The 26,910-nt window shown below is 44.4% G+C and overlaps 1 protein-coding gene across 1 annotated transcript in view; it reads right to left on the minus strand.

The window, feature by feature from the left end:
• TBXA2R (thromboxane A2 receptor) overlaps positions 1-26,147 on the minus strand; it is a 137,009-nt gene extending 110,862 nt beyond the window's left edge. Inside the window, exon 1 of the mRNA XM_069977893.1 lies at positions 26,058-26,147. The gene's annotated coding sequence lies outside the window, so the exon portion shown is untranslated. The remainder of the gene's footprint in view (positions 1-26,057) is intronic.
• Between the last annotated feature and the right edge of the window lie 763 nt (positions 26,148-26,910).

The following is a 26,910-nucleotide window of genomic DNA, read 5'->3' on the forward strand; positions in this document are numbered from 1 at the left end:
TAAGAGTTGACTTTATAATTTTTCAATTAAGCTAGTCTGTTGTGCTCTCCTGGCGGTGTCTGGATTCTGCGGTTAGTATAGTGGTAAGATAGTGGTGTGTTAGTAAACTGGGATATAGTGGTGGTGTGTTAGTAAACTGGGATATAGTGATGGTAAGAGGAAGATTTTCGATAGAACCTGGTAAAGGGATGGATTGATCCCCCTGGTGAAATCCCCTCCGGACCATAATGCTGTTTGGTTATGTTTTATAATGGATGGTAATGAACTAGACCGGGTATATTTAGCAAATGGAGATTGTAGGAGGTAGGATGTGGATAATTGTAGGTTTTAACATTTTGTATTATGGAAAATTATTAAAGGAATTAAAAAATAAAAAAAAACACTGCTGCAAAAGATGCAGGCACTATAAGCTACAGACAGGGATCTGCAGCTGCAGACACTGGGGCTGAGGGGAGTTGTACTACATATCCCATGAATGCTGGCTCCTTTCTAACTCCTCAGACACATCCTATAGAGACTTATTTATCACACTGGTGTAAATTATTCACACTTTTGTCTAAATGCAATGCCTGGTGCTCTATTGCATACACTATGATCACCTATTTTATTGCATGCAGCCTCTGTACTGCTACTACAGTTTTACTAACAGTTTTATCCAAGAAAGAAAAATGCTGAACTTGCCTAGCAAGAAAATGTAATCTTTATTGAATATACATATTTAAAACAAATCATAAAAAGAGAGAAAACCTAACATTAAAAAGAACGGTGGCTATTCCGGAGGTGGTTCTTATATTTGTTAACTCATACTATTTGCTGCAATCCCTGACCCACAACACATGTTGTTCAACAGATGGATAAAGTGCAATACACAATAAATAATGCTAAAAAATGCTATATTTATCTTGACAATAACAAAGTGCTAGTGCATAAAATTCATTAAGTTAGCATACATCATAACATTAGTCCTATAATCCACCTATTTGTTGTTGTTACTACCCCACAAATTCTGGGGATCCAGCAAGTAAACTACCTTAAAGGTCCGTTATTGTGTAAATCCTCCGGGACGCCACCACCCCGACGCACGTTTCGTTGCCTTCGTCCGGGGGTGACAACAACAAATAGGTGGATTATAGGACTAATGTTACGATGTATGCTAACTTAATGAATTTTATGCACTAGCACTTTGTTATTATCAAGATAAATATAGCATTTTTTAGCATTATTTATTGTGTATTGCACTTTATCCATCTGTTGAACAACATGTGTTGTGGGTCAGGGATTGCAGCAAATAGTATGAGTTAACAAATATAAGAACCACCTCCGGGATAGCCACCGTTCTTTTTAATGTTAGGTTTTCTCTCTCTCTCTCTCTCTCTTTTTATGAATTGTTTTAAGGCCATGTTCACACTGCGTATGATTCAGGCGGTAGTGCGAACCACGAATATACGCACGTAGTTTTGAGGTTGATGCGTTCGCTTGAAAGTATAATATACAATATACAATATACGCCCGCACAGTGCACACTACGTATGAGCTTACGGCCGGATCGTATGCGGCGTCGTGAAAAATGAACACGATCATAGTTTGAGGACAGAAATGTTCCAACTCACGGCTGTGGATTTCCATGCGGTCCCGTACGAAGTACTTATTTCAGCCAAATTGAACTTGATTTAGATTTTTCGATCCAAAAGGTTCTGTGTGGTTTACGGGGCTGGGCGAAGATTCCAAGTAAATGACCTGTTTCAGATCGAAACAAGCTAGGGAAGCATAACTGTACTACGGGCGTATGTTTGCGGTTCGTACGCATCTGACCGCATGTCTATTTTTCCCACGCCCGTAGTTTCAGCCGCACATATACGGCGGTGTACGAAATGCGGCCGGACTCGTACGCAGTGTGAACATAGCCTAAATATGTATATATTCAATAAAGATTAAATTTTCTTGCTACGCAAGTTCACCATTTTTCTTTCTTGGATCACACTGGTGTAAAGTAGAATTGTCTTAGTTGCCCCTAGCAACCAATCAGATTCCACCTTTCATTTTTCAAAGAATCTGTGAGGAATAAAAAACAGGAGCTGATTGGTTGCTAGGGGCAACTAAGACAATTTTGCTTTACACCATGTTTGATAAATCTCCTCCTATTTTCTAATTCAGTCTACACATGGCGTGAAAAACGCACATTATAGCATGCCACGAGACCAATTCCTAAAAATGCACAGACTGCACAAGGACATAAGTCTGTTTCATTTACCACCACAGAGGGAGACTCTACAGACACCCAGACTGAGTCCGATACCCCTATGTCTTCCAATCCACAAAGTTAACCCAATAATCATACCTACATACTTCACCCAAATCATACCTAGAAACTGACCTCTCACCCAAGTAGTACAGAATCAGGGACAGGTCGACACTCAATCCCATGTGCCAAAAAAGGCACCCAAGGAAATAAAAATGTCCTCTAATGTGTTGGATGTGTAAAATATGTCTCATATCAAAGTTTTGCAAAAGGGTTTGTCATTTGTTGCAACTAAGTCTTTTCATTTATGTCAAATTTATGTGAAATTTATAAAGTTACTTACAGTTAAACAACCTTTTCTTCAAACTAATAATGCTTCTGTGACTAGTAATACACAAAGGGAAGACAATCTTAATATTGTGGGACAGGGTTTGACATTGTAGAGTATATGTCTTTTGCTGAACAACCGGGGGTACAGTCCCTGCTAGACATAGGGGGACATTTATTAAGTCCGAAGTTTTTTACGCCGGACTTAAAAATGTCCCCGCATCTCCGGCGCTACTGTGATTTATGTAGAGGCGGACTGCCTCTACATAAATCCCATGCGCTCCGGTGCGCACAGTCGAAAACCTACGCCAGCCGAGGACAGGAGTAGGTTTTCGGCGTATCTTTTGGCGGAACGAATGGTGAATCGCGCAGACTCTGAGTCCGCGCCCTCCGTTACGCCCCCTTCACACCCCCTCCCCACCCCCCGGCGTAGCTGGCGGAAAGTGCCGATTTGCGAATATTTTATTCGCAAATCGGCCATTTGCGAAGAAAATCTGCACTTTCCGTCGAAAAATAAATGTACGCCCGTTGATACATGTCCCCCTTAGTGTCCTGGCATGTCCATTCAGGGCACATTGGATAATACCAATGGACACATCAATATACCAAATCCTTATTTAACCCATTAAATTCCTGTCATGGACGAGTTTCAGCAAAAAATCAAGCCCCTGAAAAAAACTTTACTATGCCCGGTCCACTAAAGATGACAACTTATCTAGGGCTGCTACTCATAGCTTTAAAATCTATGAGTAGCAATTTCCATTTCGTTATCCGACAAATATCAATAATATTGGACAAATCCCTCTATATCAGAGAGCTTTTGTCCATGTTACAGGATACCACCACTTTTAGACCCCTTATTAGGAATCCGACAAGTCTGTTTAAGGCTCAGCTAAAACTGATGCTTTATTTGGACTAGATGCAATAGTTATGGCAGCTCTACTAAATAATTACATCTATTGGAGCTTATACATATAAAATCGGTTTGGAGGCTAATCCACTAAAATAGTGAACCAAATTTGGAAATTCATCAAAAAGTTCAGATGTGCCCTGTTTCACTTGTCCTCTAAAATGTATATCATGTAATCTTTTTTTTTTTTTTTTTTTTTTTTTACAAAACCCTTCTTTGTTTTTCTGCCCTTAATCTACTTATGTCTTCAGGAAGGAAGGGTGTAATCTGTATAAGGCCAACCACACATCCAACCATAGGCTAAATAACAAAAGAAATTGTGACATACATTTAATACTCCAAGACTGAACAGTATCTCTTACCAAAGGAAAACAAAACTATACTCTTTGAGTGTTGAGTGATTGTGGGCTTTTATATAAACTTTGCCTTATATGCATATAGTAATTATTATATGATTAATTATTAACAATTTTGCAATACACTATTATTTAAAATGTCCATCTAGGAGTAGAAGTCATTTGAGCAATAAGGGAAATCCCTCAAATTTCTCTCTTAATAAGCAAAATACATGTCCTAGTGCCATATGCTGGGGTAACTATGCAGTTTTGTGGCAGCTAGGTGGGTGCTGGGTCACTTGGGCACTTGTCACGGTGGCCAGGAGTGGTGTTGGAAACCACCCCCAACAAACGGGCACTGCGCTTGAGTTAGAACAATAACCCAAGTGTAAAGGTGTAGGTGCAACAAAAATAGGCCGGAGTCCAATAGCTTAACCAGGATAATGTTCTTTACTGAAATGATTTTCCTGCTATGTGGTGTACTGGGGTCAGTACCTAACTTTGGTGCTTACTGCTCTGTTTTTGAAGGATCCTGGGCGTGGACAAGGTTTTCCTCGGAGGAAGGCTATCCCAAGGGGTTCTAGCATTGCAGGCTAGCAAGTAGGCTGCAGCAGAAAAACAAGTAGCTTGCTTTAGTGTTTCAATTTATCTCAACCTCTACTGACAAAAGACTAGAAGACCTTCTACCAGGAACTAACCTCCCTTTTATAGGGGCAAAAATAAGCTGTGTGGTGATTGGTGGGCTGTGAAAAGAGGAGAGTAAAGAAGTAGCATAGGTAGAAAAAGTGAGGGAAAGAGACTGCCCTTATGACAGGATAAAATGGAACATGTGATACAAAACAATTAACCCCTTCCACCTTCAGCTATGCTTAATACATAAATCAGAATACTGTAGACTTTCCTACACCAGTTGTTTAAAAAAAACAAATTCTCCATCCCTTTTGGTTGTTCCATATTTTTCAATTCCCTACTAAAAAAGGGACATCCCCAAAAAAGGAAAGGATGGGGGTGGGGGTAATATGTTCATGCTGATGTTAAACCAAATTCTTCAGTGATCTCTACAAAACATCATGGGGCAATTTAGAAAAATTCCCCGGGTTGCCCCATTCTACCATGTTAATTACGAGTAGTGATGAGCTAACATGTTCATAAATTTTCGTTTGTTCGTACGAACATGGCGCTAATCGTTTGTGTTCGCCGATCACAAACAATTTATAATGATCATTTTCGAACTTATTCGAACATGCCAATATTTATCTTGCAATGTACGCAACTGCACAAATTACACTTTGCACCTAATAATCTTTTTGTATGTGGGCAACTCTAGGCCGACATGTACACAACTGCATGATTTTCGCTTTGCACCGTATAATCTGTAGGCATGTGTGTAGACAGAAACGTATGCTTCTACTGTACATTCTTTATTTGTTTGTAAATGTTTGGAGAACACAAATCGATTATGATTATTTTTTTTATGTTCGTGTTCGGGAACCAAACATTGGGATATTCGCTTATCACTAATTAGGAGTCATCTGTCTCACTACGTACATTTATTTCTCTAAAAATAAATAGCAACAATACTTACTTGCAATTAAGGACAACTTCAATGTACATTAATTATGGGAAATGCACATATAATGCTATTTCCCTTAATTTAGTACATTAGGCAGACTTCAGATTCTCTAAAAAAACCGTGATGTCACGAATCAGGTGTAATTCATATGGAGTGTCCAGCATGGGGCGCACTATATATAAGAAGTCTATGAAACTGTATGTAATGTAGTGTTAGTGATTTGTTACAGTACACTATCACAGGGACACTTGCATCTCCCAGGCATCATAACTGAGCAGAGAGAGAGGTGCCCGTGCATCTAACTACTCCCCCCCCCACTCCCTCCCTGCTCAGTGTGTGGGACAGATACATGCTGTAATACTCCCCCCTTATCTGCTCATACTATGAGCGCTCCTAACCTGAGCTAAGGAGCACTCATAGTATGAGCAGATGATGGGAGAGTAGTACCACGGCTGATCCCCATCACCACAAACAGCCGCCGTGCCACTTCCTGTGACACATTAAGATGTTAACACTCCTCTGTAGTCCATAGGTGAACGCTCTCTAATATAGTGATATCATGGGAATCACGGATACAGCATGGTTAGCTGCGAGTTTGCAGCAAAATCCACTGTGAATCCTTGTACTGTAAAGTTCAATGGGGTTACATACCCGCGGCAAGTATGTAACCTGGCCCCTTTAACCCCTCGCTGCTCACAGCATAAATTACTTGCTTGCCACCTTGTCTGCATGTGAGGCTCCTGCCTCCCATCGGTTCCGCTCAGGGATGTGTGTAGAAACTTCAGTGGCAGCTCCGTTCAGTTGGGAACAGGCAGGAGTACACCTCATAGAATCCCATGACGACACCCACTCCTGCACTATACTACAACTGCACAGTATTTGTACTCTTTATGCAGCTGTGGTGCCCCACTATGGGTGTAACTAGTCTATACATGCCTCGCAAAAGCCTGTACTTAAAAGCAAAAGTGTTAATGAAGTTATGCCTTAGTTTTGCCACTAGATGTCGCTAGTATGTATATGTATGCTTATATATTGCACAGCTGTAGTGAGCAAAGAGTTATTGTTTGTTTGTGATCTGTGCACCAATGAGAGCTATTCTTTTTCACCTATCTCTATTCTCCTTTCTCTTTGCACTCTCTTCCTCTCTACCACTCACAGGAGTTGTTACACACCCTGTAGGAAGTGGTCACATGGGGAGAGAAAGTGTAGAGACACATGTAGTCTAGTCTGGAGTGTGGTAGTTGACAGATATATATAGAAAACACAGAGACGCTTTTTTCAACACAGCAACAACAACTATGCAGTGCTAAACAACAACAGAGTGGACAAGTCAGGGATCATCCCAACCCATGCCGAGAATGTCTCTGAAGGTGCAGGACAGTATCCTAAAGCTACAGGAACTGATCCGGATAGAGCAAAGTTTCTACAAGCCTATGTACTCTATCTCGCAGCGCAGGTGTAACTAGGTAATCTTGGCCACCTTGCTCAACAAAGACTGGGGCTTGTGTCACCTTGTTGGGACGGGTCACCCGATCCTGCAGGGCAATAGGTGGTGTCACGACAGGGTCGAAACACGGGCACAAGTATTCTTCTATTCTCAAGTACTCTCAAGTATTATTCTTCTTCTAAAGTTCCGGCAGAGCACAGTACTAAATTGGGTTGGGACTCTTTACTCTCCTCTCTACTATTCTGAACTCTCACAACCTACTTCTCTTCACTGCTCTGAGCTCTCTGTACTTATCAGTACAAAACCAAGGCAGCACTGCTATCCTACCTCTAGAGCTCTTAGCAAAGATTTGTCCAGTCAAGTCAAAAGTCTATTGTCCACTTGTATGCCAAAACATTCCTTCAGTAAAGAAGAGTTTATTTATTATAATGTCACTCAGTGGTTATTTTTCAAGCACCTACACAGTAGTTACACCGTCCTTGAGTCATCTCCCCTTTCTGTGGGTGGTGGTACCGATAGTTCGGGTCAGTAGCGGATTATAATAGGTCCATTTCAGGTGGTATCCCAGGGTCCTGAGCTCTTGAGGGGCCCATGGCCACCCAAACAGACTTATACTTTCAGGAGCTACAGTTCTGCCATGATTCGCAATCATTGCTTTTTTAGTTTGATTTTGCACAAATCAGGGCATGATGACATTATCTATCCCAGTGTTTCTTAACCTTTTCATGCCAAGTACCCCAATGCGACGAAATGCTCCAGCCGAGTACCCCCAAGAATGTGATCGATTATAAACATTGCCTTACGGTTGATTCACACGTATGTTTCATAGCTAGATCTGCTGCAGTACTCTGTACTGTTATAGCCTATGGCTCTGTCAGTGGCGTCGCTAGGCAGTTTTATTCGGGGCTCATGCCCCGAATAAAATGCCTGCTGCCCCGGATTTCTTCAGCCCCGCTCTTGCGAGCCAGATGCGGCTCTTTTGATGGCCGCATCTGGCTCGCAGATCGCGGCTGCTGCCCGCCTCGCCAGCTGCTCATCTTATCTACTGCCCACCCGTAGCGCCCGCCGTGCATGCTGCTCCAATCCAGCGGAGACCGGAAGTGCGGGGCCGCTGCGGCGGGCCGTGGCGCACGCGCTGATTGGATGCGTACACCACGGCCCGCCGCAGCGCAGCACATCCGGCGGCCGCTACGAGCGGCCAGTAGGTGAAACTCGGTGGAGGTGAGGTGAGGTGGAGGTGACTGTGGAGGTGAGGAGGCATGGGGGAAGAGAGGTATGGGGGAGAGGACCACGGGGGAGAGAAGTATCTGGGGGAGAGGAGCAAGGGGGGAGAAAAGCGTGGTGTAGAGAAGCATATGGGGGAGAAAAGCATATGGGGGAAGAGAAGCAAGGGGGAAGAAAAGCATGGTGGAGAGAAGCATGGGGGGAGAAAAGCATGGGGGAGAGAAGCATGGGGGAAGAAAAGCATGGGGGAAGAGAAGCAAGGGGGAAGAAAAGCATGGTGGAGAGAAGCATGGGGGGAGAAAAGCATGGGGGAGAGAAGCATGGGGGGAGAAAAGCATGGGGGAGAGAAGCATGGGGGGAGAAAAGCATGGGGGAAGAGAAGCAAGGGGGAAGAAAAGCATGGTGTAGAGAAGCATATGGGGGAGAAAAGCATATGGGGGAGAGAAGCATGGTGGAGAGAAGCATATGTGGGAGAAAAGCATGGGGGAGAGAAGCATATGGGGGAGAAAAGCATGGGGGAGAGAAGCATATGTGGGAGAGAAGCATATGGGGGAGAGAAGCATGGGGGGAGAAAAGCATGGGGGAAGAGAAGCAAGGGGGAAGAAAAGCATGGTGTAGAGAAGCATATGGGGGAGAAAAGCATATGGGGGAGAGAAGCAAGGGGGAAGAAAAGCATGGTGGAGAGAAGCATATGTGGGAGAAAAGCATGGAGGAGAGAAGCATATGGGGGAGAGAAGCATATGTGGGAGAAAAGCATGGGGGAGAGAAGCATATGGGGGAGAAAAGCATGGGGGGAGAAAAGCATGGGGGAGAGAAGCATATGGGGGAAGAGAAGCAAGGGGGGAGAAAAATATGGGGGAGAGAAGCATGGGGGGAGAAAAGCATGGGGGAGAGAAGCATGGGGGGAAAGAAGCATATGGGGGAAGAAAAGCATGGTGGAGAGAAGCATATGGGGGAGAAAAGCATGGGGGAAGAAAAGCATGGTGGAGAGAAGCATATGGGGGAGAGAAGCATATGGGGGAGAGAAGCATGGGGGAGAGAAGCATGGGGGAGAGAAGCATATGGGGGAGAAAAGCATGGGGGAGAGAAGCATGGGGGGAGAGAAGCAGGGTAGAGAAGCATGGGAGGAAAAGCAGGGGGGAGAGAAGCAGGGAAGAAGTATGGGGGAGAAATATGGGGGGAGAAGCATGGGAGAGAGAAGTGGGGGGAGAAGTATGGGGGAGAGAAGCAGAGGAGAGAAGCAGGGGGGAGAATTATGGGGGGAAAAGCAGGGGAGAGAAGCACAGGGGAGAAGTATGGGGGATAGAAGCAGGGAAGAGAAGCACGGGGAAGAGATGTATGGGGGAGAGAAGCAGGGGTGAGAAGTATGGGGAGAGAAGCAAGGGGAAGAAGTATGGGGGAGAAAAGCAGGGGGGAGAAGTATTGGGGAGAGAAGCATAGGGGAGAGAAGCGGGGGGGGGGGGGGAGAAGCATGGGGAAAAGAGGGGGCCGGGTGGGGTAGTGTGTGTGGGTGGAGAAGGTGAGGTGGGGTAGTGTGTGTGGGTGGAAGGGGTCAGGTGGGGTAGTGTGTTTGGGGATGGCAGTCGGGTTAATTGCAGGCAGGATGGGAACTTTATTACTATGGTATGTACAGCAGGCGCATTATTACTATATAGGAGGCACAGCAGAGGGGGTATTACTATATGGAGGGTACAGCAGGAGGCATTATTACTACATAGGAGGCACAGCAGAGGGTGCATTATTACTATATGGAGGGTACAGCAGGGGGCATAATAACTATATAGGGCACAGCAGAGGGCATTATTACTATATAAGGGTACACAGCAGGGGGACATTTTACAATGTGGGGTAATACAGCAGGAGGCATTGTTACTATAGGGCACAACACTGGACATTATTACTATTTGGGGGCACAGCAGAGTATCCTACCTACAGGGGGCAACATACTTACCTACCTACTCACTGACACCAGGTAGTGGAATAACTACTGTATGGGAGCCTATAGGAGGGGAAAAGGGAAGGAAATTGAAGGAAAAGTGCAGAGCCTGAGATGTTTGTCTGGCAGGTTCTGAAGAGATGAATTGCAACTGAAAGAAATCATCATGGTGGTTTGGGCCGGATGGAGAGGAAAAGGGAAAGAGAACAACTCAGATCAAAGAAGACGTCACCTGTGAGTCACTGAATGAGGTTTTTGCATTTTGTAGAACGTTATCTGGTAGGAGTTCCCCGAGGTAGAAAAGGTTGGGAAACACTGGCCTAGAGGATAGGAGCTAGGGCAGACCTCCCAGAGGCTGTGTGTACAGGGGGAGCTGTGAAGGAGCTGTCTGTGCCTGCTTAGCCACAGTTATTAAGAGTGGAGGCAATAGAGCAGGACTAATTGAGCAGTCATTGGGGTTACTAGCTTCTGCATCGGGCTCCTTCGCTAAGCGCTTATGACGGCACTCAGAGGGCCCGGGCCCCGGATGTTTTAGGACCCTAGCAACGCCCCTGGGCTCTGTGCTGTGAGAATGTAGACATACTGTAGTTCTGCAGAACTGCCTATTTAACTAGTTAGCTGCTGGGCCTTAAACAGATCCTGCTTACCTGTCGCGAGAATACAGACCCATAGGCCCTAACAGTACAGAGTATCGCAGCAGATTTAGCTGAGAAATGTACGAGTGAATCTCCCCTTAATTAGGACAGGATCACACTGCTTTCATGGGCTCTAGATAAGTTTTCTGCAATGGATTCACAGATTAGATCAACCCATAACAATGAGACTGACCTGTAGGACCCAGTAATGCTCAAGTAATGTCATAATAATGCCCCCTAAGTCAATAATAATGCCACCTGTGGCCAGTAATAATGCCCACCCCTAGCTTGATGCAATGCCTCCTGTAACCTGATATGCCCTCTGCAGCCAGATACAACGCTTGCAGTTAGATCGCCCCTTTCAGCTACAGTAGGTATGGCCCTGGAGCCAGATCCCCTGAAGCCACACATGCTAGGTAAGTCTTTTGCAGCCAGGTATGTTCCATGGAGCCAGATGTGCCCCCTAGATATGCCGTCCATAGCTAGGTATGCCCCCCTGCAGTCAGATATGTTTCTTGATGACAGGTATGTCCCCTGTAGCTGGATTTATCCCCTGAAGCTGGATATGCCTCTTACTGTCAGATATCTCCCTCATGTAGTCAGATACCTCCTCAGGTAGTCAGATAGCTCCCCCATGTAGTCAGATAGCTCCCCCATGTAGTCAGATACCTCCTCATGTAGTCAGATAGCTCCCCCATGTAGTCAGATACCTCCCTCATGTAGTCAGATACCTCCCTCATGTAGTCAGATACCTCCTCATGTAGTCAGATAGCTCCCCCATGTAGTCAGATACCACCCTCGTGTAGTCAGATACCTCCCTTATGTAGTCAGATACAGGGCCGGACTGGGACTAAAAAGCAGCCCTGGCAGTCAAACCCTACCAGCCCACATACAATACCCCCGGTGTTTGTTTGCAGTGCCCTCATGAGGTAACCAAGCAGCCGGCTGCACAAACGATCACTATATTGCCACAGTGAGATGTGCAGGCAATAACAATATATTTAACTGCCCGCACAAAAGATCAACTGAACTTTCTGTGTTAAGGCCCTTTTATACAGGCTGATTATCAGCTGAAGGAGCATGTCTATCATTGCTCCTTGCCAATACTCAGCCCGTGTACCGGTCTCAAGAAAGAGCGCAATGCAAGCTGTGGCAAACTCTGATTTACTAGGTAACAACCTTTGCCACTCATTTCATATGGTGACCTCCATCATCATCACAAGTAGGAAAAAAGGACCACAGAAACTATGACAGGAATGTGTCCACTACCACTACACAAAGAGCGATAAAACGGATAATACATAGGTGCCCTGGAAAGTATTATCACACTGCCGACTATAGTACAGAATACAGAACTGATCAGATGCAGTCTCAGGCCATGTTCACACTCAGTATAACACTGGCTGTTCTGTAACTGGCTGGATGATCTTTATTTCTACTGAATTCGGATGTGGGCACACACAGGTGTGCCCACATCCGAATTCACCGTTGCGCACAATGGAGTGTGCGGCTCCAGCCGCACTCTCCATTGTGTGAACTGACATGTCTTTGCGGCTGCTATTAAATGAATAGCGGCCACAGAAAACTGACATGTCAGTTTTTCGTGCGGCCAGATGGAATCCTGGCCGGAATGTAAACTATGTGTATATGCTCCGGCCGGGATTCCATTTATTCACATACAACGTATGTGTTGTATAAATCTCGGCCATTGTTGCAAATTGCAACAACGGCTGTGATTTATACAACACATAAGTTGTGTGAACATGCCCTCAGGCAGAATGTGCTATTAGAGAGAATCTGCTACCTTTCTAACTACCTTATTCAGTGACACCTACCTATGCACATTCATTTATGCATAATCAGGCAGGTCTTTGATGCGCATGTGCAGCAAGAGCACAGACGAGCTGCTCCTCCTGCACATGTGCATTAAAGGCCTGCTTGTTTATGCATAAATTAATGTGCATAGGTAGGTGTCACTGAATAAGGCGGCAAATTGGGCGAGGGAGTGCTCTGGGGGGCCGGAGAACACCCGCAGTGCTCCCAACTAGCTGATCTGCATATTTGCTTTTTGTCCAAAATGACAGGCCCTAGGAAAAAAAGAGTCCAGCAGCACAGACATGAGGTACACAGCTGCAGAGGGACATCAGTGGGTTCCCATTACCTCCTATTGTTGTGACCTCTGTAGGGACTGATTCAGCTTCCACAAGAGTTATGTCACTAGGATGACAGGAATAGGGACTGGAATGACCACCCAGGGTTACTAATCCTCTGTGTGGATATGATGGGCAGCATTTCAGCCCCTATTCCTGTCACCTGGGCTTTTTTTCAATATGCTCCCATGGAAAACTGCAGTGCAACCAACTCACCGCCATCTGGGAAGCCTGGGAGCACCTGAGGGAGCTGACCTGCTGCTAGAAGATGGGTAATTCGGCAATATACTCCACTGCATCGCGGGCCCATGCGGGGCTAAAGGTCAGGGGGCGGAGCCTATAGGCACACATAGAATTCATCCCAGCTCAGGACCTTGTTTGAAAAACGGTTTCTTGTACATACCTGGGCCGGGGAATCAGAGGAGACAGAGACCCTCCAACAAGCCCACAGGAAGCTGTCTGCAGGGAAGTTCACTGCTTCAGTCCTCGGTCCTACAGCGGAAGCCAGCACTACTTTCCTGCTTGGCTTCAGACATGTAAGGAGACACAGGGGCAGCAGACAGCTGTGCCTGTGCCCTACTATATATTCAAAAGCTTATCCCATCCTCCTCCTCTTCCTGGCCGTCAGCGACAGCACTGCAGCATCCAGCAGTGTGAATGCATCACTACTGTGTGATGATGATGACACACTCAGTGACTGGCTTTCAGAAGCAGCTCAGCTGCTAGGGGCTGCTCTACAGTAATACAGAATTTTAATATGCAGTCCAGGCGGCCCCCCCGGATTGGCAATCAGGGCAGCCCATCAGGCATTTGCCCGGCCTGCCAAATTACCAATCCGGGCCTGGTCAGATACCTCCTCATGTAGTCAGATAGCTCCCCCATGTACAGTAGTCAGATACCACCCCCGTGTAGTCAGATACCTCTCTCATGTAGTAAGATACCTCCTCATGTAGTCAGACAGCTCCCCCATGTACAGTAGTCAGATACCTCCCCATGTAATCAGATACCTCCCCCATGTAGTCAGATACCTCCCCCATGTAATCAGATACCTACCCCATGTAGTCAGATACCTCCCCCATGTGATCACATACCTCCCCCATGTAGTCAGATACCTCCCCCATGTAGTCAGATACCTCCCCAATGTAGTCAGATACCTCCCCATGTAATCAGATACCTCCCCCATGTAGTCAGATACATCCTCCATGTAATCAGATACCTACCCCATGTAGTCAGATACCCCCCCCATGTAGCCAGATACCTCCCCTATCTAGTCAGATACCTCCTCGTGTAGTCAGATACCTCCTCATGTAGTCAGACACCTCCCCCATGTAGTCAGATACTTCCCCGTGTAGTCAGACACCTCCCCCATGTAGTCAGATACCTCCCCATGTAGTCAGATACCTCCTCCTGTGTAGTCAGATACCTCCTCATGTAACCAGATACTTTATATGAGGGCACAGCAGGAGCATTATTACTATTTACCTTGGGGCGCCCCTACCAAATAAACTTCTATGAAATACAAAAAGAAAAAAAAAATCAGTTACTCACAGGTGCCGTCTTCTTCAATCTGAAGCGTCACTTTCCTTTTCCTCTCTCTCCGGCCCAGACCACCATGATGATTTCTTGCAGCTATAATTCATCTCTTTAGAACCTGACAGACAAACATCTTAGGCTCTGTACTTTTACAAAAACTTCCTTTCCTTTTCACTCCTATAAACTTTCATACAGTTGTAATCGCGCTGTTTGGTATCATGCGTAGTAAAGTAAGTAGGTGTAGTGGGTTTTCCCCTGTATGTAGGATCCTGTGCAGTGCCCTCATATACTAAGAATGTCCCTACTGTGCCCCATGTAGTAATAACGACCCCTGCCATGCCCCATATAATAATGATGTCCCCTGCTCTGTCCCCATAGTAATGTCCTTTGGTCTGCCCCCATAGTTATGTCCTCATAGTAATGTCCCCTGCTCTGTCCCCATAGTAATGTCCCCTGCTCTGTCCCCATAGTAATGTCCTTTGCTCTGCCCCCATAGTAATGTCTCCTGTAATGCCCCCATAGTAATGTCCCATGTAATGTCCCTATAGTAATGTCCCCTGCTCTGTCCCCAAAGTAATGTCCCATGTAATGTCCCCCATAATGTCCCCTTAGTAATGTCCTCATAGTAATGCCCTATGTAATGTCCCTATAGTAATGTCCTTTGGTCTGCCCCCATAGTTATGTCCTCATAGTAATGTCCCCTGCTCTGTCCCCATAGTAATGTCCCCTGCTCTGTCCCCATAGTAATGTCCTTTGCTCTGCCCCCATAGTAATGTCTCCTGTAATGCCCCCATAGTAATGTCCCATGTAATGTCCCTATAGTAATGTCCCCTGCTCTGTCCCCAAAGTAATGTCCCATGTAATGTCCCCCATAATGTCCCCTTAGTAATGTCCTCATAGTAATGCCCTATGTAATGTCCCTATAGTAATGTCCCATGTAATGTCCCCCATAGTAATGCCCCCATAGTAATGTCTCCTGTAATTCCCCGATAGTAATGTCCCATGTAATGTCCCCCATAGTAATGTCCCCTATAGTAATGTCCAATGTAATGTCCCCCATAGTAATGTCCCATGTAATGTCCCCCATAGTAATGCCCTCATAGTAATGTCCCCTGTAATATCCCCATAGTAATGTCCTCATAGTAATGTCCCATGTAATGTCCCTAAAATAATGTCCCATGTAATGTTCCCCATAATGTCCCCATAGTAATGTCCCATGTGTTGTCCCCCATAATAATGCCACCATAGTAATGCCACCATAGTAATGTCCCCTGTAATGTCCCCCATAGTAATGTCCACCATAGTAATGCCCCCATAGTAATGTCCCCCACAGTAATGTCCCCCACAGTAATGTCCCCCATAGCAATGTCCCCCATAGTAATGCCCCCACAGTAATGTCCCCCACAGTAATGTCCCCCATAGCAATATCCCACACAGCGAGGCTGTGACTGCCGGAGCTGGGAAAGCTGGGAGTCCGCGCGGGTCCCAGGGGGGGGGGGGGCTATAACTGCAGGTGCTGGGGGGAGCTTGGGGTTGGCGCAGGTCCTGGGGACCTATAGCTGCCGGTGCCCTGTGGTTTCTCATTCCTTCCCCTAGCAGCACGCTACTGAGCTACTGCTGGGAGCAGGAAGGAGAGAGCAGCGGCGGGGGCAGGTGCCGGGACATTGCTAAGAGATAGCAGTGTCCCAGAAACCAAAGCAAAAGTTTAATTTTTTCTCCCCCTCCTGCGTACCCCCTCGACCTGCGGTGTGTACCCCCTGGGGTACGCGTACCACAGGTTGAGAAACCCTGATCTATCCTGTATTATGAACATCACACTAGTGCTGCCATAATTTACAGTTGGCTGGGGGGCCCAGGCTTGGTGAACAGCCCGGGGCCTATGATAAAGTTAATCTGCCCCTGGTTCAGGTGGGTCATAACTCCACTCTGGACCACGGTGATAAGTGCCCAAAGGACCCATCACAGCCCGGCAGGTCACTGACCACAGGGGAAAGGATATAGCCAGCCTCAAAGACTAAAAACAGGTTTGCTTCCATACCTGTGTGCTGAGTCAGCACTGGCGTCACAGCAATATACCATCTGGCTGGGCTATTTTCCACCGACCAACCACCATAGACGTACAGGAAATGTTACGATGTAGTCTCTAACACTGACCATTATTCAGAATTCACATTTATATTCGATATCCACAATGGAATTTTCCTCTACTTTGACAAATATATAATGGAGGCTGTCATAATAGATACTGTATATTAAAGCTGGACAAGCAGTGGAGAAAAAACATTTTCTTAATATAATTTATGGCTACAGATCCGAACGAAGACAGAACTCTCATTTTGTTTTTTTAACTAGAGATGAGCAAACTTTTAAAAGTTCGGTTCGACAGGTGCCCTGAACTTTGAAGAAAAATTTGGGTTCGTCTGAACTGAACCTTAAAGGAACAGCACTAAAACTGCTAAACGATTGTAAGTGTTAAGCTGTTTTAGTGCAGTTCAGCAAGTTTTCTCATAAATACTTACCTTTCTGCACTCCCCTGGTGTTTTCCGCTGATCACAGCTGCCTCTGTACCATTTCAGTCAGTGATTGGCCTAGCGCACTGGAGGCAGCTGTGATTAATGGGGGCACCAGAGACCAACAGGAGGACACAGGGGGGCTCGGACAGGTAAGCATAGGCTCTTTTTTGTTTTCTATGTGTGTGTTTGCAAATTCGTTACAAACAAAGCAAAAAAATGTTTGGTTCTGTAACAAATCAAACTTTTTGGAAAGTTTGTAATGAATCTGGGTTTGTGACGTTCGATTCGCTTTAATTTTAAATATATAGGCTATGGAGACCAACCGTCAATACAAATGGCCATCTAAAATGGCTAATATAAGGACAGCTACATCAAGCCTTTGCTCCAGTTTCTCTGCTAAATTTGCATTTGATTTTTTTTTCAATCACTGTCCTTCTGGGTCAGTGATGGATACAAACTGACATCAACATGTTATTTGTTGTTAAATAAATTAAAAAAATAACAAAAAAAAGTATGGCAACCAAGCTAAACTGCATAAACTTTGGTTTTCAAAATGTTATGTGAACAGGTTTACATCAATGTGATCCATAATGAATTTGCCGATCGCGTTGAAGTCTATGGAATCCCGGCCGGAGTGTATACACACCTGCACTCCCCCCTCTCTCTAACTCTGTCCTAGGCGGAGTGATTGGCCTGATAAGTAAAGCCCCACTCTGAAACCTAACCCTGGCTCCTATCGTCACTTTACGATATCAAGGCGATCTACGCTTTCTCACTAGTATTAACTGTCTAAACTGACGTGTACTAGTGAGGCCAACTATCACTAAGAGGGTAACCATTAATACTAAGGAGGAGATATGTGTCAACCAATGATATAGGTTCCGAGCCAACTGATGTATCAAGGACAAACACTAGGATAGAAATGACTAATATGAAATGTTAAAGGGAACCTGTCACCCCCCGTGCCGGGGTGACAGGCTCCCGACCACCCGTTAGAGCCCCCTATACTCACGTGATCCCGCCGGGTCCCGCTTCTGGAGATAGTCAAGTCACGGAGATCTCAGCCGCTGCAGCCCGGCGCACGCGCTGAGAGATAAGTCCAACGCTCATGGAGAATAACGGAGCGCTGGACTCTCCTGTCATTCTCTATGAGTGTTGGACTCACCTGAGGAGCGCGCGCGCCAGGCTTCAGGCGCCGATATCTCCGTGACCCGACCATCTCCAGAAGCGGGACCTGGCGGGATCACGTGAGTATAGGGGGCTCTAACGGGGCGTTGGGAGCCTGTCACCCCATCACCGGGGGTGACAGGTCCTCTTTAAATGTGAATACACCCCAATGTGATGTAAAAATGGGTCTAAATCTCACAATGCAATATAATATAGGATTTGTCACGTAAGTGTGACCTGGATTATATAGACCAATAAATACATAGAACATTCAGCAGCCACAAATGTCCAGAAACTGGACAATTAAAGTGAATGAACAAGATGTAAATGGAATCACTGCAAGAGATACACAATTAACGGTATGTGCCTAAATATAATCATAGGTCATAATTAATATTACAGTATATTTACAGCCCAACCACAGTACGGGATCTATACACACTCCTAACTCCCTGTGCAGACACTTAAATGATGTAAGTATGCCGCTATGCATCACACATTTACTCAATGTCACAATATTATTTCGTAAGGGGTGGATACAATCAGCGTCGGACTGGGCCTCCGGGGAGTCGGGGGATCCCCCGGTGGGCCCCACCCCCTCCTCCCTCTTGCAGGGCCCTTCCCCTAAGCCAGAGAGGGGCCTCCCGTTTGGAAGCTGCCTAGTGTCAGGAGCTCAAGGGGCCCCCTGCTGGCTCCCACACTGCTGGGGTGAGTTCAGCACGGCATCAGGGCCTGTTCTTTCTATAATCTTTGGTCCTCCCCTCCCCCCTGCTCACCTGGCTCCTTATATCAGCTCTGGGCCTCAGCGCTGACCTCTTCCTGCCTGTCTGAGAGCAGCAGCAGCAGCAGGGCCTCCTCCATCCCCCCTCCCCTCTGCAATCATGTGACTGTCTCCTGTTGCTATGTGTGCAGTCGGTGCACAGGAGAAGGGGAGAGGCTGCCCGCCTGGCTGGGAGAAGAGAAGATGGAGACAAGAAGACTGAAGCTTCCTGCCCTGCTGAACATGTGAGTGTGTGTGTATATACTTGTCTATCTGTCATCAGTGTGTGTCTGTACATGTGTCATGTGTTTATGCATGTGAGTGATATATATATATATATATATATATATGTGTGTGTGTGTGTGTTTTCTATCATGTATATAGTGTATATTATGTAATGTAGTTCTATAGATGGTTTATGTGTGTAATCTGCATGCTTTTGTATCTGTGTATCTATGTTGGTGAATCTGTGTGTGTGTTAGTATAATTAGATGTATATATGTAAGGTGTGTTGTGTCTGCATGTTTGTGTATGCAGTAATTCTTTTTGTGTATATATGTATACAGTGTGTATGTCTGCAGTATGTCTATTTGAGTATATATGTATACAGTGTGTATGTCTGCAGTATGTCTATTTGTGTATATATGTATACAGTGTGTATGTCTGCAGTATGTCTATTTGTGTATATATGTATACAGTGTGTATGTCTGCAGTATGTCTATTTGTGTATATATGTATACAGTATGTATGTCTGCAGTATGTCTATTTGTGTATATATGTATATTGTGTGTATGTCTGAAGTATGTTTATTTGTGTATATATGTATACCGTGTGTATGTCTGCAGTATGTCTATTTGAGTATATATGTATACAGTATGTATGTCTGCAGTATGTCTATTTGTGTATATATGTATACAGTATGTATGTCTGCAGTATGTCTATTTGTGTATATATGTATACAGTATGTATGTCTGCAGTATGTCTATTTGTGTATATATGTATACAGTGTGTATGTCTGCAGTATGTCTATTTGTGTATATATGTATACCGTGTGTATGTCTGCAGTTTGTCTATTTGTGTATATATGTATACAGTGTGTATGTCTGCAGTATGTCTATTTGTGTATATATGTATACAGTATGTATGTCTGCAGTATGTCTATTTGTGTATATATGTATACAGTATGTATGTCTGCAGTATGTCTATTTGTGTATATATGTATACAGTGTGTATGTCTGCAGTATGTCTATTTGAGTATATATGTATACCGTGGGTATGTCTGCAGTATGTCTATTTGTGTATATATGTATACTGTATGTATGTGATGAGAAGTTAACACTTTGGAGGTCCAGTTGTGCAGGAGATCCGTGAGGCTTAGGCTCTGATCAGCTGAGGATTCTCACATCAAAGATGATGTTGTAGTTGATATAACAGTAAGACTTTAATCAATGGATGACGTGTTTCATCAGATGAGATCATCAGATCTATTGAGGATTCCCTTAGAAACGCCTCATCCATTGATTTGTCTTACTCCTACGTCTAATACAACACCTATCATCTGTGATGTGAGAATCCTGACTCAGCTGATCAGCGCCCAAGCCTCACGGATCTCCTGCACAACTGGGATTATGCCCCCCCTCCCCTCACCAGACTGCACCCCCTCCAGAGCAGCAGTAGTATCAGTGATAGGTAGGATAATACCCCCTCACCAGACTGCACCCCCTCCGGAGCAGTAGTATCAGTGATAGGTAGGATAATACCCCCTCACCAGACTGCACCCCCTCCGGAGCAGCAGTATCAGTGATAGGTAGGATAATACCCCCTCACCAGACTGCACCCCCTCCGGAGCAGCAGTATCAGTGATAGGTAGGATAATACCCCCTCACCAGACTGCACCCCCTCCGGAGCAGCGGTAGTATCAGTGATAGGTAGGATTATGCCCCCCCTCCCCTCACCAGACTGCACCCCCTCCAGAGCAGCAGCAGTATCAGTGATAGGTAGGATAATACCCCCTCACCAGACTGCACCCCCTCCAGAGTAGCAGCAGTATCAGTGATAGGTAGGATAATACCCCCTCACCAGACTGCACCCCTCCAGAGCAGTAGTATCAGTGATAGGTAGGATAATACCCCCTCACCAGACTGCACCCCCTCCGGAGCAGTAGTATCAGTGATAGGTAGGATAATACCCCCTCACCAGACTGCACCCCCTCCGGAGCAGCGGTAGTATCAGTGATAGGTAGGATTATGCCCCCCCTCCCCTCACCAGACTGCACCCCCTCCAGAGCAGCAGCAGTATCAGTGATAGGTAGGATAATACCCCCTCACCAGACTGCACCCCCTCCAGAGTAGCAGCAGTATCAGTGATAGGTAGGATAATACCCCCTCACCAGACTGCACCCCTCCAGAGCAGTAGTATCAGTGATAGGTAGGATAATACCCCCTCACCAGACTGCACCCCCTCCGGAGCAGTAGTATCAGTGATAGGTAGGATAATACCCCCTCACCAGACTGCACCCCCTCCGGAGCAGTAGTATCAGTGATAGGTAGGATAATACCCCCTCACCAGACTGCACCCCTCCGGAGCAGCAGCAGAGGCGGCACTAAAGTAGTAAAAAATTCTTGTGATTTTATTCACACTCTCTAGCGCGATGTTTCGTTTTAGCTCCGAGAAAGGCAAAACATTGCACAAGAGGGAGGTAATAAAGTCACAAGATTTTTTACTACTTTGGTGCTGTCTTCGCTGCTGAATTATTGTACCAAGTCTCCTGGTTCCATTGAAAGGGCTGCAAGCTGCATCAAGGTGTATAAACCACCGCTAAAGTGACTGGCGGTGTTGGGCTTGTAGCATGACCACCCAAGGTGAGCAGCAAGTTTAGCCACTTACACACATTTGTTCTGCAGTAATAAGCTATGTGCGCCGCATGGTGTTCTCTCTCTTCTACTAGTAGATGTATAAAATGGCAGATTACATCTTAAAGAGTCACTGTCGTATTTTTTTTTTTTTTGCAGAAATCAATAGTCCAGGCGATTTTAAGAAACTTTGTAATTGGGTTTATTAGCCAAATCTGCCATTATCTGCATGTAAAAAGCCTTTTCCCAGGTCCCCCCCTCCTTCCTCTTTTTCATCCACTCTGAAAAATCTGAAAATTGTGACTTGTTGCAGGAGACGTACCCTGTCTGTTTTAGGGAGAGGGGAGGGGGGAGGAGGAAGGAGGGAGTTAGCCGGCAGCAGAAAGCAGATAACAGAGGATTACAGGCACGGAGCTGGGTGACAGCTGTAATCCTGAGCTCAGACAGGTCACTGGTGACTGTCACAGGAGATATCCCGTGAGGGATTTGTAGATTAACTCTTTGTTGTCCTGTTTTGGTCTTTTCTTTAGCTGTCTCCATAGGAGAACAATGAAGACAGGGGGGAGAGCTTCAAACTGCTTTTTCATGATAAAAATGCATTTTTCGGATAATAAACCCAATTACAAAGTTTCTTAAAATCGCCTGGACTATTGATTTCTGCAAAAAAAAATTTCACGACAGTGACACTTTAAAGCCATGTTCACACAACATATGTTTTGCATAAATCTTAGCTGTTTTTGCAATTTGCAATAACAGCCGCGATTTATGCAAAACATACGTTGTATTGGAATGAATGGAATCGCAGACGGAGCATATACACATAGTATACGCTCCAGCCGCACGAAAAACTGACATGTCATTTTTCTGCGGCCGTACAGACATGGCAGTTCACACAATGGAGTGTGCGGCTCAGGCCACACGCTCCGTTGTGTGCAGTGGTAAATTCGGATGCGGGGGGCACACTGGTGCACCTGCATCCGAATTCAGCAGAAATGAAGATCATCCGGCCAGTACTGCAGTATCTCCAGTAACATCGGCTGCTCTGTGACCCGGCTGCGTCACAAAACAGCCGCTGTTATATGTGGTGTGAACCCAGCCTAAATCTAGGTTCACAGTATTTTTGCTCAGTATTTTGCAACCAAAACCAGGAGTAGATTGAAAACACAGAAAGGCTATGTTCCCACACTGTAGAAATTTAGTGGATGGCCGCCATTTAATGGCAAATAATTGGTGTTATTTTAAATTTTAACAGCGTGTGAACAGAGCCTTTCTGTGCTTCAAATCCACTCCCGGTTTGGGTTACAAAAAAAATGACCAAAATACCGTGTGAACCCAGCGGTGTGACACCATGCTTACCGCTTTCTTTCCACTGGTGCACTCCTGCTGCTTCTACTGGTCCTGACTCGCTGACAACCCGCTCAGCCACTCACTGCAATGACCTGCTGCAGCCAATGATTGTGAATATTTGCAGTCTTTAAAGTGTTAACTGTTATTTGAATGAACTTTTGGCATATGAGAGGTTTAGCTTGGTCGGGGTCTCTCTGATAGTAACAGCCAGGTGAAGCATCACTCCCAGACCTTGTGCGCAGTCCGGCTGATTACAGGTCACAGTCTCCACTATATTATATAAAGTTTGTTTCCTGTAATCAGCAGAACCCCTAAGAAATACATGTTATTAAATGGCCCAGATTGCAGCCGGGCTGCATAGACTTGGGCAGCGTGTGGTTATGGACGGTGCATTTATGGAGGCATACACGGATGTGTGCAAGGACCTGGGCTGTCATTATAAAAACTTTTGACATCATGCAGACGTGTGAAATGTTTCAATCAGTCGGGGTGTCAGTGCTGAGACCTCATCTGGGGGCTAGATCATCACTCCATCAGTCATGTTACACATGACGGGCCTATAGACTATAATGGAACCCATCTCCTATAATGAGTGCTCAGCCCCTCACTTGCATTATGATGGACTGAGTGACATTCTGGCCATTGTTGGGTGTCTCACCCCTGAGACAGATTAAACTTTTAATCATGTCTGTCTGACATTTTGTATTGACCTTAAAGGGGTACTCTGGTGAAAAATATTTTTTTTCAAATTAACTGGTGTGAGGAAGTTATACAAATTTGTTTATTACTTCTAATTAAAAATCTCCAGTCTTCCAGTACTTATCAGCTGCTGTATGTCCTAAGCAAGTGGTGTATAGTTTCCAGTCTGACACAGTGCTTTCTGCTGCCACCTCTCTCCATGTCAGGAACTGTCCAGAGCAGGAGAGGTTTTCTATGGGGATTTGCTGCTGCTCTGGACAGTTCCTGACATGGACAGAGGTGGCAGCAGAGAGCAGCTAAGTACTGAAAGACTGAAGATTTTTAATTAGAAGTAATTTACTAATCTGTAACTTCTGACATCAGATTTAAAAAAAAAAAAAAAAAAAAAAATAAAAAAAAAAAAATATATATATATATATATATATATATATATATATATATATTTTACCAGAGTACCCCTTTAACGCTTTAATGACCACTGATATGCTTTTTATGATGGTCCTTTAAAGTCTTATTCCAGCCCAACAGCTTGTGGTGAGGCTAGAATAAACCGTCATGGGTCTCCTCTGCTGGAGATTGTAATAGAGGAGCAGACTAGATGGTCATTTTTTCCTTAATCTTCTGAGGCTGTGTTCACACATGACATTGTTCACACATGACATTTTTGATGTGTTTTTACAGCAATATTGTTGGAATTTCATTAAAGTTTCTACATAAATGGTGCAGTTTTACCACAACTGCATAAATCAGTAACAACTGTATAAGTGACTGGCACTGCACTAGCGTTGCTGGTCACATACACAGCTCTATGCAAAGTCGCTGTACTAACATTAAAGGTTTGGCACTGATTATGTCTTTATATGTTGGGTGGGCCCCAAGAATCTATTTCCCTGGTGGGCCAAGGTACCCCAGTCCGACACTGGATACTATACAATACAATACAGACCACTAATGCTGGGAGGGTTAAAGAAGCAGTTCACTTCCCCCCCCCCCCCCCCCCCCCCCCCCCCCCCCCCGGTTAGCCGCTGTCATGTATAGTTACAGAGGATGATCGGTGTCCCGTTCCCGTCGGTCAGTTCCTGCCCACGTTCAAATTACAAGGGAGAGAAGAGCAGTCACGGCTCTTTAGTAAGTTTACATTATTAGGCTATGTTAACACTATGTATCTGTGCGGCTGTATTGCGGGCTGTAAACCATCGGCCGTATTTTTCCGGTTCATGCGTACGCTGGAAAGTATACGATATACGACTGCACAGTGCACACTACGTATGAGCCTACAGCCCGATCGTAAACGGACCCGTAAAAAATGAACAAGACCATTGTTTGCGGACGGAACTGTGCAAATTCACGGCCGTGGATTGACAGGCGGTCCGTACGGAGTACTTAAAAAATAGCCGGCAATAATGCCGAATGCCGATGCCTCTAATAGTTAATATATTAAATTAATAAAACACATTTTCTTTGTAATAAAGTCCCTTTCTTTGTTCAATAATTTAATTCTAACGCATCCATCATTGTGCAATTAAATATACTGTTAAAATAAATATATATATAAATAAATGTATATATATATATATATATATATATATATATATATATTTATTTTAACTGTATATTTAATTGTACAATGATGGATTTGTTTAAATGTAATTATTGAACAACGAAAGGGACTTTATTACAACGAAAATGTGTTTTATTAATTAAATATATTAACCATGAGAGACATCGGCATTACTGCAGAGGATCGCAAACCCCGGTAATAGCAATTCATGTAAACTGTGTTCCCTGCTTTCCCAGATGCATCCAGAGGTGTTTGCATCACTTTCTTAAGATTTTATTTGTTATTTTTAGTTGAACCAGATTTCCAAGTAAATGACCGTATGTTTTCAGCCGCATGTCTATTTTTTCCCATGGCCGTAGTTTCAGCCGCACATTTCCGGCCGCGTAAAAACTACGGCCGGAAATATACGTAGTGTGAACATAGCCTTAAACAGTATATCTGGAATTGATATATGGAATCTGGTTACTCATCACTCAAGACTCAAAATATGAACAACTTTCCAAAATGATTTACTTTAACCTTTTTGAACAATTCACCCAATGATTCTAAGTACTGAACATTTTTCTGATAGCTTGTTAACTATCGACCCATATTACATATTTATATTTAACTATTCCATAAATTTGTTTACTTTCCCTCCATGTTTCCTAGAGTCCTAAACTATATACTGTATGTATAATATAACCTGCTTCTTTTATCAACCTTTCATTGTCTGGTCATGGAGCTCTGAACTATAACAGTGCATTATCCACAGATCATCATTACATTGTAACGAAAATGAGCTCTTAAAAAGAAGACACAAACATCTTCATCTTAAATCCTAAAAGAAACAAAGGAGCTGGTACTTGCCTGAGCGTCTTCCTGCAGAGTCCTTTCCAGCCGTGGAGGGAGTCGCCTCTGCTTAAGACAAGTCTTAGGAACATCTGGCAAGTAGCCTGTGCACATGTGGTTTGAGCTTGTAGAGGAAGGAATTCAGTTTTTTTCTCAGCATAATAAAATGACAAAACATACAGTATAAATAGCCATTAGAAATCTAACAATTACATTTGCTGTATTTCAGAAGTTGTGGACCACTATTAACTCCTTAACCCCTGCATGACTGGGGTCATAGGTAGGGATGAGCGAACTTTTGAAAAGTTCGGTTCGATCCCCCGAACTTTCCTGAAGTTTGGGTTCTGACGAACCGAACCGAAAACGAACCTTGCAATAACGGCTGAGTAATTGCAGCTACAATAGTGGGAGTGTGATAGGGTATAGTTTCGTGTAGTTGCAGTTGCTATTACAATGAAAAAAGTGGAAAAAATCAAAGTGCAAAAATAGTGAAAAAAAAAAATAGCCGGCAAATTGTCAATAATGCCGAGCCGACTCCCCTAATGGTTAATATATTTAATTAATAGAACATATTTTCGTTGTAATAAAGTCACTTTCGTTGTTCAATAATTTAATTAAAACGATTCCATCATTGTGCAATAAAATATACTGTTAAAATAAATATATATATAAATAAATGTATATTTATATATATATTTATTTTTTTTACAGTATATTTAATTTGTTTAAATTAAATTATTGAACAACAAAATTAATTTTATTACAACGAAAATGTGTTTTATTAATTAAATATTAATTATTACAGGAAGCTCTATTAAGCCATTAATTCATATATCTGGTAATAGAGCAAACTGTAATAATCAATACTTTA

Source organism: Dendropsophus ebraccatus, chromosome 7 (genome assembly GCF_027789765.1).
Source record: "Dendropsophus ebraccatus isolate aDenEbr1 chromosome 7, aDenEbr1.pat, whole genome shotgun sequence".
Lineage (NCBI taxonomy): Eukaryota > Metazoa > Chordata > Amphibia > Anura > Hylidae > Dendropsophus > Dendropsophus ebraccatus.